Below are 13185 nucleotides of genomic sequence, written 5' to 3'. Positions count from 1 at the left end.
GTGACGTTCTTTCTCCTGTTTCAACACTAACTACAGGGAAAATATTCAGAACAGCGAGGTCATCAGTCGTGTACGTTCTAACTTCCCTAAAAACAACAAGGTAATCAGACATATAATATTCTACCTTTCTTTAAAACATCAAGGTCATCGGACATGTAATGGTCTACATTCCCTCAAAAGTAACAAGGTCACCAGATATATAATGTTCTACCTTCCTTTAAAAACAATAAGGTCAGCAGACATGTCATTTTCTACCCTCCCTCAGAAACAACAAGGTCACCAGACATGTCATGTTCTATATTCCGTTAGAAACAACAATGTCATGAGACATGTAATGTTCTACCTTCCCTTAAACAACAAGGTCATTAGACATGTGATATTCTATATTCTGTTAGAAACAACAAGGTCATGGGACATCTAAAGTTCAACCATCCCTTAAATACAACAATGTCATCAGGCATGCAATTATCTACGTCCCTTAAAAACAACAAGGTCATCACACACATAATGTTCTTCCTCCCTTTAAAACAACAAGGTCACTAGACACGTAATTTTCAGCCTTCCCTTAAAAACAACAAGGTCATCGGACATGTAATGTTCTACCTTCCCTTAAAAACAACAAGGTCATCAGAAAAGTAGTGCTCTACCAACCTTTAAAACCAACATGGTCACCAGACACATGATGTTCTACCTTCCCTGAAAATCAGCAAGGTCATCAGACCCGTTATGTTCAGCTTTCCCTTAAAAACAACAAAGCTATGAGACATGCAATGAGTTACCTTCTTTTATAAAATACAAGGCCATCTGGCATATGTAGTGGGCATTGAGGTTTCACGCCATTGTTGATAGAAGTGTGCAACTGTGGTTTTCTCTACTGTCTCTCGACTCGTTTGACACTTTACTCAGGGACCGTCATCATTCTGGAGCTCAAATGTAGAGCTGATAGTCTACGCACAGCGATGGAACGACTGCGAACAGAGCGGCATTCAGTAAAGATCTCCATGATTTTGAACGTGATACACGAACCGGAAAACGCTTGAGGGACATGAAGTCGCCGCAATCCCCTCTGTTTTATGGTGAAAATACCACCAGGTACCGTTCTAAGACATTCCCAGGTAAAAATAAAACACGGCGACTAAGTGCTACTGCCGAGGAGCAGCCTCCTGAATTGTGATCCACGGCAGACCATCACACACGTCAAGAAACCTCGCTCATCGAAGGCCCGCAAAAGTCTTCCATTATCCATCCCTACAGGCAGCTTTCAGAGGCATAATCTTTACCTGGCTTGGGAACTGGAATCCCAGTGCCCTTACGCCATATGCTGTTGATCAGTCACTCAAATGGTTTTGGATTTTGTACGGCCCAGGAGACGCTTTGCTGCACTCCCCAAGTCCATCTCCATGAGGGGCGCCTGAGATGGTGTGCCACAATCTCGTGCTTTATGGCCAAAACTGAACATACCTGCCAAAAGTGACGGGAGATGGAGATGAGTAGGTGAATTGTGTACTCCGATAATACGCGGGAGTTCTGCCCACACTTGCGATGATGGAGTATGTGCCGTCACGGAAGACACATACTATACCTGCCATCTCGAATCCTTTACGCCGTAGGTGTTTAATTACTATATGTTTGGTCATCTGACTAATTGCGAGAGATGCCGGAGGAGGAAACACTTGTTTGTTCTGCCGCAGTCGCAATTCCCAGCGTGGTTTTCAACAGACAAGCAGTCACTTGGCGTTTGGAAAATTACGGCCAGTTTTCCCATGAGGTAGGCCGTGTTTCGGCACTTCGGACTGTCTTTGTTATCGCCATCCATTTGCTATGGTGATGTTATCTGAGTTTGCGTTACATTGAAGAGCTAGAGAAGGAACGCAACTGGAAAGTACTCCAGTGTAACTACGAGGGATCCAAGAAGACTTACGTACTTCAGGTTTCAAGTCAAAAGTAGCACAACCTAAATTCAGCAAATTGCCTGCATCACTGAAATCTGCAGGACTCCCAAAGTGAGGGCTGGTGCTGTTCAATGATGAAAGAGGTGAAATAATTCTACTTTTCTACTTAAAACGAAGTTAGAACTGTTGGTCTTGTCGTTCCGTTTTCCTGCCACTTACTGACTCAGTTGGTTCCATGGAGCCTTGAGGAACCTGAGGAAGCCTTTCCTTGACCTTCAGGTAGACAGTGGTCAGGCGGGAGAATTATATTTCCTTTTTGGGTTGATGTGGTTAGGCTTGAGTAAGCCGGTGCTGAGATTCACAGTTCCACTGACCGAACTCTCGCAATGTTCTCGTTAGAGGAATTTTGGACCGTCTTTGTGACATTGAACATTGCTACGTTTAGGATGGTTCTCTATCAGTAAGCTAACAGACTTCCACTCTGCAGCTTTCGTACAGCCTCTTGAGCTTCTGTGAGGCAATGTACGTCTGACACTAAAAGGACACTCTTCAATTTTTATTGGCATAGCAATAGTCAAATTGCAGAATTAACGGCCTGGTTGGTTCACACCCCCTGTGGCTGGAAGCGATTGATAACAACCAAGTTAATCCTACCTTTCGTAAGAGACGACTAAAAGGAGCCCTAGAGGTTCTTGATTTGGGATCGCTGGTTGACGACCATTGCACACTTAGCTAAGTTCTAGCACTGCTTCAACTTACTATAGGAAGTCTCCTCACTTTCGTCTGTCTTACCCGACCTTCCTTGGCCAACACTAGTTCTTTTCTGACCCCTTAGGTATTTGGTATCGGGGCCTGCGGTGTCTTTCATTTTCAAGGCTTCGTGGCCCGTGTCTTTCTTTCGCTGATACCTTCATTTTTCCACATTATCAATTTAACTTCTGTTTAGTGTTAATAGAGGGTGGTTAAATTAAAACCACCTCCACCACCACCACCACCACCACCACGACAACCACAACCACCACGACAACCACCACCACCACCACCACCACCACCACCACCACCACCACCACCACCACCACCACCACCACCACCACCACCACCACCCCATGAAGCACAGTTTCCACGCTTAGTACAGATGGACGATTGTTGTGTGTCGTTATTGTAACAAAAGTAAAACCAACGTCTTCTACTTCAGCACTGACTTTCTGTCGGATTGTCACTGAAGAATTAGTGAACCTGAACGTACAGCCAAATGTTACTTTGCTCTTCTTAAAATGGTTCATCTTGAGCAGATGCCGAAGTAGACCTTTACGGTGGTTTTTGGGGAACTGTGATCAGAGACACATTTCGGACAGAGGTTTAACCAGCCCGAAAACTCGGTTCTGACGGATATTTCACTTTAACTTCTGCTTAACGTGTCCGAAGGCAGTGACTTCTATCTGAAGCATCATTGTTTTCGGAAGCAGTTTCTAATGTATTTACAGTCACGTCGTGGCTTTTCAGTTTCTGGAATGTCCGATTTTGTCCGAGTGTACAGTTTTCAGCATTCCCAGCAAAGACGACACATCACATGACACAGGTGGTGATATTAGCACTACGCCCTGAACCATTAGTCTCTTGGAAACCGAGGATTTTATTACTCTCAGTGGAACACAGCTGTTTTCTAGCGTGATCGTCTATAATATTGTAGGTCTAGACACACCTCCTGGTTGAAGACAAGCAGATGATCTTGCTTTGCGGAGCAACAGGATCATCTTCCGGCCAAGAGCAAACAGCGACACCAGAAACAACTCCGATATTCTGAAGAGAGGAAAATTGCATGGATCTACTGTGCGACTCTTGGTGGCGGTCTGGTGAGCCGGATAACAGAGCAGCTCCTCAGGGCTGCGGTCTCGATCTTTAGAATTCATTTTCGTTTTTCACAAGATAATCTCTGACATCTGGGGTCTTTGTGTCGCTGTGATGAATTGTTACATATTTCTATTTAAAGGGAAAGAAGTAATTTTTATGAATCCAACCTTATCCGCCGCAGTAACAGAGAATGTATAAACAGCAGACATGTCCTAAATACTTTCAAAGTTGCTTTTTCGCTAAATAGCAAACGGTACTTTCTGCGAGATTCCTCTGCAAGCAACACATCTCCTCAGAACTAATAACAGCTCAGTTTGTAATGAAGTACACATGTCTTGAGCTTTCCGCCTATAAATTGTTTAAAACTGGTGTCACGTTTCTCTGTAGGAACATCAAAGTTTCGCTCTGTACGTCTCTCAGTCACGGCCGCCCATCATCGGTCTCGTGACTGACTGAGATCAATGTTCTAGCGGTGAGGCGTTGAACACTTGCTCGTAGACCTGAGAGAAAGGCTGTTATGCTACCGTATTGAGGTGTGGTGTGTAAGGTGTCCGAGTATTGTGCGACGTGTGGGCGATAGAGTGGTCCTTAAAACCCATACTTACCAGTATTGACACTGACACCTGCACTGTGGATAGGTAACAGTCCGACCATCCATTCTAATCTTACATCGCAGACTGCACGCTTGTATGTAAACATTGACCGACGATCCATCTTATCTCCACATCACAGCCTGTACAATTTCTTTGTAACATTGTCTGACTATCCACCAATTATTCACATCACAGCCTTCATGTTGGCCAGGTAACATCGCCTGGCCGTCCATCCACATCTTACATCATAGCCTGTACAATTACTATGTAAAGTTGGCCGGCATCCACCCATACTTCACATCACAACCTGCACGGTTACTACGTGACATCTTCTGGCCATCCATCCGAACTACATGTCACTGCCGGCACAATTGCTAGGTGAGAATTTTTGGTCATCCACCATACTCTACATTACAGGCGGTACAGTTTCTTTGTAACACTCTCTGGCCATCCATTCATACTTCACATCACATCCTGAAAGATTAATAGATGGCACTTTGTGGCATCCATCCGCACATTACAACAGAGCGTTCAAAGTAACCAGATAACTATTTATAGCCATCCAGCAGTACTTCTCGTCACAGCCTCATGTTTACTGGGTAAAATTTTCTGGCCATCTATCCATACTGAACATAAGAGCCTGCATGGTTACCACGTAACATTTTCTGGCCATCAATCCATACTTCGTATCAAAGCCTGTACACTTAGTAGGTAACATTGACTGACCATCCACCATACTCCATATCAGAGCTTGTACAGTTCCTCTGGAAAACTTTCTGGCCATCCAAACATACTTCACATTTATGAGTCCGTACAGTTTCTAGGTAATATTGTCTGGCCGTCCATCCACATCTTACATCGGAGCCTGCCCGATTGCGAGGTAACAATATGTGGCCGTCCATTCAAACTTCATATCAGAGCTTGTACATTTCCTTGGTAGCATATTCCTGCCATCAAACCATACTTCACATCACAGCCTGTACGGTGGCTAGGTAACATTTTGTGACCATCCATCCATACCTTATATCACAGACTGCACTGTTGCCAGATAATATTTTCAGGCCATCCATCCATACTCCATACCACAGGCTGTACAATTTCTTGGTAACATTGTCTGGCCATGCATCCATACTTCACATCAAATCCTGCGTGGTTGCTAGGTGACATTGTCTGGCCATCCACCCATACTTCAGATCAGAGCCTGCACAGTTACGGGCGATTAATCCATACTTCATATCACAGATTTAATGCTTGGTAGGTAACATCTTCTGCTCATCAATTCTCAGCCTGCACGTTTGTTAGGCAACGTTGTCCAGCCATCCATCCATACTTCATAACACAGCCTGTATTACACCAGGTAACATTTTCTGGCCGTCTATCCGTAGTTTACCTCACAGCCTGTACTGTTAATATGTAACATTTCCTGACCATCTATCCATAGTTCACATTGCAGCCCGCAAAGGTACTATGTAACATTGTCTGGCAAACCAACCATAATTCACATTATAGCCTCCAAGTTTGGTAGGTAATATTTTCTGGCCATCCATCGATACTCCACATCACAGCCTTCACGTTTGGTAGGTAATATTTTCTGGCCATACTTCCATAACTAACATCACAGCCTGCACCGTTAGTAGACAACATTGTCTGGCCATCCATCCTTACTCCACATCAGTGCTTGTAGAGATTCTTGGTAACCTTTTCTGGCCAACCACCCATACTTCACATCACATCCAGCATGGTGGCTAGGTATTATTGTCTGGCCACCCCCTGTACTTCACCTCACGGCCTTAATATTTGCTACGTAACATTTCCTGGTCATCCATTCATCGTAATACCACAGCGTGCACGGTTGTTTGGAAACATTGTTCGGTCATCCACCATACTCCACATCACAGCCTGTACAGTTTCTCTGTAACATTGTCTGTCCATTCATTCATACTTCACAACACAGCCCCTACAATTTCTAGGTAACATTGTCTGTCCATTCATTCATACTTCACAACACAGCCTGAACAATTTGTAGGTAACCTTGTCTGTCCATTCCTTCATACTTCACAACACAGCCTGTACAGTTTCTGGGTAACATTGTCTGGTCATGCATTCATACTTCACAACGCAGCCTGCACAGTTACTACTGCACATTGTCTGGCCATCCATCCATACCTTGCATCACAGCCTGCAAGTTTGCAATGTGATATTGGATGGCCATCCATCCACACTTCACATTACAGTCTGCGCGAAGGAAAGTAACGTCGGTGGTCGCGCGGATCACAATTGCGATCCATATTTTCTTTGTGATATGAGGCTGTTCTGTGCTACTTATTCAATGAATATGATATTGCATTGTGAAAATAACTCTATTTTCTGTACAGTGTAATATTATTATGTGTGCATTTATAAGAGACACCTGAAAAATTACTGGCATTGTGATTTGTCTCACTCACTCCCTCCATTACCTTCCTCGTAGATTTATTCTCTCACAGTCATCCAATTTTCTCCTATATACCAATAAACTCATGACACGGTGCTTAGGAACTGAGATTAGACACCGTAATAAGAAACGAACAAAGTCAAAAGAAGTCACGCTAGTGGTCGCACTGATCACAGTTGTGATCCACAAGAATAAATTGTTTTATAACGCAACGGCCATCAGTTAAGGGTTAGCAGACTCCTGCGTGTCAGAGAGGGGTCGAGGCCTGAGGAAGGTACAGGGATGCTCAGGGTCAACAGTGATACCAACAACAGTAGCGAAGTAACTAAACGGCTGGATCACTATTGTGATTCACGCGACCACTGGAATGTTAAGTTTTGCAGCATTAATGAAATAATCATCAAACGGACACTATAAAGTCACTGCTACCCATAACCTTCGAACATTCACCTGAAATGAAATATTTATTTGAATGATATAGCAAATGCCTACATTCACGCTTAATAGTTAATAAGTAATATTTTCTGCCCATCGATCCATACCTTACGTCAGTGCATGCTCGTTTATCTACTAACTTTGTCTGGCATTCAATACATACTTCACATCACAGCCTGTACAGTTGCTTGAGTTACACAACAGGTTAACGTTATGAGCCCAAAATCAAAGTGAAGTGTAGGCGAACAATCGAACTCCTTGAAAACACTAGTTGGGCTCAAGGCCCGACGATACAGAGGCTAACTACTGAAGTGACTAGCTGGAGAAAATCTTTACGTCACAGAATTTAAAGATTGAAAAGGTTACATAATTCTAGTCACCTCAAAATCAACATGAGAGGGAAGTCGAGAGAATAACTCATTCTCTATTCCCTAATGAAGTTTAAAATATATACAACTGTTAGAAATTTCCTTTAGAAGTAGAATTTAACAATTTATGTTACATGGTTCAATTCGGAAACCTTCCCCTCGAGTAAGCTTTCACTTAATACGGATGGACTGTCATTACCTGTAGATGCTCGACGACTCGATGATGGGCGAGGCCCCGCCTCCTTTGTTCACACACACACACACTAGACCAGAGCGATTAGCAAGACAAAGTGGCTCGAAAAATGGGTAGCTTATACACTCAAGAAGAATATTTCCGAAAACACTGGGGTAAATCCCGACACCCCCCTCCAATTCTTATTGGATAATTTTCATAGGTACATGAAAATCCCTACTGGTTGAAATAAATATATACATTTCCTATTGGTCAATATTGGAAGTCGGCGGTCAGAGACAGAAGTGTAGTAAACCTTTGAACATAACAACACAAAACATAATCAACTCAGTTTAAGAAACCTAGGAAAAACAAATATCTTCAGAATTTTAGTAGTTCCTTTTTAATAGAGACATTTATAGGGAGAAGTCCTAATTTCATGCACTAATTGTTGCCATCTTCAATTTCAGATGTCGTTCTACAATGCGCATGATTTAAATGAGCGAGGCAGGTGTACCCACCGGTACTCACATTTCATGATTTTTGTATAAAATATTGTAAATTGAACATTGTTACACTTTGTGGACAAGGCGATATTATTCTTAAACTTCAATCATCGGCGAATCGCCTAGAATTATACTTCAATGCTACCTTCAGAACATTAATACACAGCGTGAGGCCAATATCATTATCAGATCATCGGGGATTCGAAATAGGTTCTGAGGGGATATATGGTTAATTGTCAAACAGTGGCATTCGAAAAGGTCATGAATTCGGAACATGGGAGGTACTTACTTAGCTGCTCTGGTTAAGCGCAAATTACAATGAAAACCGTGGACATAAATGGATATTTACAGCGGATGTCCTTCCTGAAGGTGACCTACCATAGATTACAATCTCATTATGATCGTATTTTCGTAAGTATTTGTTGTTTCATGTCAATTATTTATTTTAATATAAGGGGCATTTATTTTTTCCAATTACCGCATCATATTATTCGGATTAATGGTTGAGGGTAACATTTGAAAGTTCTTCATAAGGAAATGTAGCCTAATTTTAAATATTAATGAGAATGACATCTAAAATAAACACTTCATAACTTTCACAAACAGCTGTAGAAACTGTATTTACCATTCTTGGTGTACTGAAATATATCTACACCAAGCAATGCGCAAACACAGCAAAATACGGACAGAAGCGGACACGAGTAGCGTACAGCGCCACCAGATGAACTCTCAGGAGCAAAAGATAAACAGGTAACAAGAAATGTTCACTTATCATCAGTCGGAAAATACACAATACACTAGGGTCAACAGCAGTTCAATGAGTCTTTTATAATATGCTGCTTCAACAATAATGATCATAATAATAAAGGGATACATAAAAAGCAACACAGGTGAAATTTCACTCCACCTACTAATTTCGGCTTGGTAAAGCACATTATTACTAATGTGCATGCCACATTTGAAATAGGCCTATAAATAGGAACCGCTGAAGAAAAGAAACATCCTGCTGGTAAAGTGTGGTGTGGGAAATTAAGATTTGTTGGTACTGAATTTGGCTTAATTTTAATTCCCACATCAAGAGCTTCGTTATGAAAACATTCCGGTGAGAAATGCTTCGAGCATAATGTTGAATGCTTGCCAGGCAAGAAATTCTCCCTTCTTAATGCAATTACCCATATTCTTCCTTGTCTCATTAGCTTGAAAACTGAAATCAATTAAAGCACAATATTCATAATTACAGCACCCGGGAAACTGAAACTGTAACCAAAAAAATAAATTACACGTGATTTTTCGTACTGTACAGACACCTGACAACGACTTTATAAAGCATACAAACCTCTCACACCATCGTAGTTTGTCATTATATACGAAACCACAGATTAATTTAGGTAAATGTTAACCTTCTGCTCCCATCGAATTGAGCCTCATTTGATCATAATAACACTTTATTGAATATAAAAATGTAAATTTTATCATACAGCGAAATTCAGTGCTCTTACATCAGTGTTTTGACAAAGACCGCCAAAGAATATCCTTAAGCCACTCAAGTTTCTTAAAATCACGTTCTGTTGGGGGCAATAAAACAATTATCTCGGCGAAAAACAGTTCACCAGTGCGCACTAGATAGCGTAGAAAGTAGGACAACCCAGCCAGACGTGTGGGAATTTTCCGCTGGTTGCGAGACAAGGAACCACGGAGCAACGAAGAGAGAAGTTGGAAATACCTTCCTGAAACCCCTAAAAATGAAGTGAAATCGTCCAGACAGACAATCATCAAAATACCTCAGCCAATGAAAATTCGCCATTCTAAGTATTTCGGTGTTAGCGCTCTGTTTTATTAGTCACTATAGGCTATCAATCAGAAGTTACAGATAATTTTGTGGGAACAATACTCCGATTTATAAAGCGTAAATAGTGGAGGAAGAAAATTTATTAGATGTGTGGCCGACAGTTAATGGAGTGAAACAAGGGACAATCAGTATTGCCGCCATTTCTCAACCACGTCACTCAGTCCGAAATATTCCAACCCAAGCCGTCAGAATTATTTCAAATTCAGTGATCAAATTTGCAACCACGATACAATAAAGGAACCGCTATATTGGAATGTTCCAAGAAAATGAAAAGTTAATAACCCATGATGTAAAATTATAATTTATTATAATGCAATAATTGGTGACACTAAGTGTCAGTAATAAACATTTAAATGGTGGTTATTAAACTATTGTAATGCACTTTACATCAGTGATGATCGAAATAACAATTAAGGCATTGTCAAATGTAAGATGAATTAGTAATGTGATATTTAATTAAATAATTAATTTTATAAAAGTTCATAATCATTTAGAATAATAGGAAACTTCTGGAAATCTTCCAAGCTGGCATTAGAACAAGATTTCAACACCTTTCCAGCTTGATAGTCTATGTTTATATTGTTTTATGTTTATGCGATAATTTCCACGTGCTTTAAAAAGCCACGTGCTTTTTTGACAGCTGTCATCCGCCATCTTTAATCAAGAGAGCACGGTGCTGCACTCACTAGCTACTTACCTTTGAAATGCGGTGGCGGCAAATACCACGTGCTTTACAAACCCACTTGCTTTTTTGACAGCTGTCATCCGCCATCTTGCATCACAAACCACAGTGCTGCACTCTTTAGCTACTAGCTGAATTGGTAAACAAAGCTACGTGACTTTTTTTGATAGCTGCTACCAGCCATCTTGCATCGCTAACCTGAGTGCTGCACTCTTTAGCTACTTACCTTTGAAATGTGGTGGCGGACAATTTGAAAAATTATATTTAACAAGCTGCCATATTTAATCAAGAGAGCACCGTGCTGCCCTCTTTAACTACATACCTTTAACATGTGGTGGCGGACCATTTGAAAAATTCTATTTGACAAGCTGCCATCATTAATCAACAGCGCACCGTGCTGCCCTCTTTAGCTACATACCTTTAACATGTGATGTCGGACTATTTGAAAAATTCAATTTGACAAGCTGCCATCTTTAATCAACAGAGCACGGTGCTGCTATCTTTAGGTACGTACCTTTGAAATGTAGTAGCGGGTAATTTGATTTAAAAAATCAGTTAGCAATCAACATTAAACATTAGTGCATACGCGAACCTAACCTCTCATCTACCATCTTGAAGGAGACTATCCTTAGTTTACGACAAGATGCCCTTCCCAATGCTAATTAGCGCAAGATATCGGTGGCTGTTATAGCTACCTCCTCCACCTCCTCCTCCTCCTCCCCTACCTCCTCCGCCCCTTCTACGTCCTCTCCTCCTCTCTCAAGGCATAGCTTTATCGAACATGCATAGCGAAGGCAAGAGTGTACTGCGATAACATCATTGTGCATGATTAGACTTGACTACATACTACTGTTCAAACATACTACAACAAGTGTTGAGAATACAAAATCGCATACTATAGTTCGATGTTGTAGAATAATTGCATTTCAAGACTAGAATCAAACCCTGTTCAGAAAAAAAATCCTTTCTCATACTACTTACTAAGCTGCTCTTTCTCCTTTTTTGTCGAGGCATAGCTTTATCGAACAAGTTTAAACATGCATTACTGTATCGACGTCAAGGTAAGGGTGTGCACGTGCTGCAGCGATGACGTCATTGTGCATGTTTAGAATTGTACACATACTGCTGTTCAAAACATAACATAACTAGAATTACATACTATAGATGATGTTCAGAACACTGCATTGTGAGACTAGAATCAAACACTGTGTAGAAAAAATAATTCGCAACATACTTACTAAGCTGCCTCTCTGAGAAGATAACATACTTACGAATCTGCTAAACACATTCTTTCTTGACATACAGCCTCTTCTTCATTACTTATTTACATCTTGTATGTACAAGTTTTATCTTGAATCATTTGTCGTAGTGATGTTTGTGCGTTGTTGCTCTTTGAGTCATCAGTCCATAGACTAGTTTGATGCAGCTCTCCATGCCACCCTATCCTGTGCTAACCTTTTCATTTCTACGTAACTATTGCATCCTACATCTCCTCTAATCTGCTTGTCATATTCATACCTTGATCTACCCCTACCGTTCTTACCACCTACACTTCCTTCAAAAACCAACTGAACAAGTCCTGGGTGTCTTAAGATGTGTCCTATCATTCTATCTCTTCTTCTCGTCAAATTTAGCCAAATCGATCTCCTCTCACCAATTCGATTCAGTATCTCTTCATTCGTGATTAGATCTATCCATCTTACCTTCAGCATTCTTCAGTAACACAACATTTCAAAAGCTTCTATTCTCTTTCTTTCTGAGCTAGTTATCGTCCATGTTTCACTTCCATACAATGCCACGCTCCACACGAAAGTCGTCAAAAACATCTTTCTAATTCCGATATCAATGTTTAAAGTGAGCAAATTTATTTTCTTAAGAAAGCTCTTCCTTGCTTGTGCTAGTCTGCATTTTATGTCCTCCTTACTTCTGCCATCGTTAGTTATTTTACTACCCAAGTAACAATATTCATCTACTTCCTTTAAGACTTCATTTCCTAATCTAATATTTAATACATCATCTGCCTTCGTTCGACTGCACTCCATTACTTTTGTTTTGGACTTATTTATCTTCATCTTGTACTTCTTACCCAAGACTTCATCCATACCATTCAGCAACTTCTCAAGATCTTCTGCAGTCTCAGATAAAATAACAATATCATCGGCAAATCTCAAGGTTTTGATTCCCTCTCCTTGGACTGTGATTCCCTTTCCAAATTTCTCTTTTATTTCCTTTACTGTCTGTTCTATGTAAACATTGAAAAGGAGACGGGACAAACTGCAGCCTTGCCTCACTCCTTTCTGGATTGCTGCTTCTTTTTCAAAGCCCTCGATTCTTATCACTGCAGACTGATTTTTATACAGATTGTAGATAATTCTCCGTTCCCGGTATCTGATCCCTATCATC

Source organism: Anabrus simplex, chromosome X, assembly GCF_040414725.1.
Source record: "Anabrus simplex isolate iqAnaSimp1 chromosome X, ASM4041472v1, whole genome shotgun sequence".
Lineage (NCBI taxonomy): Eukaryota > Metazoa > Arthropoda > Insecta > Orthoptera > Tettigoniidae > Anabrus > Anabrus simplex.
This window is presented reverse-complemented; position numbering follows the sequence as displayed.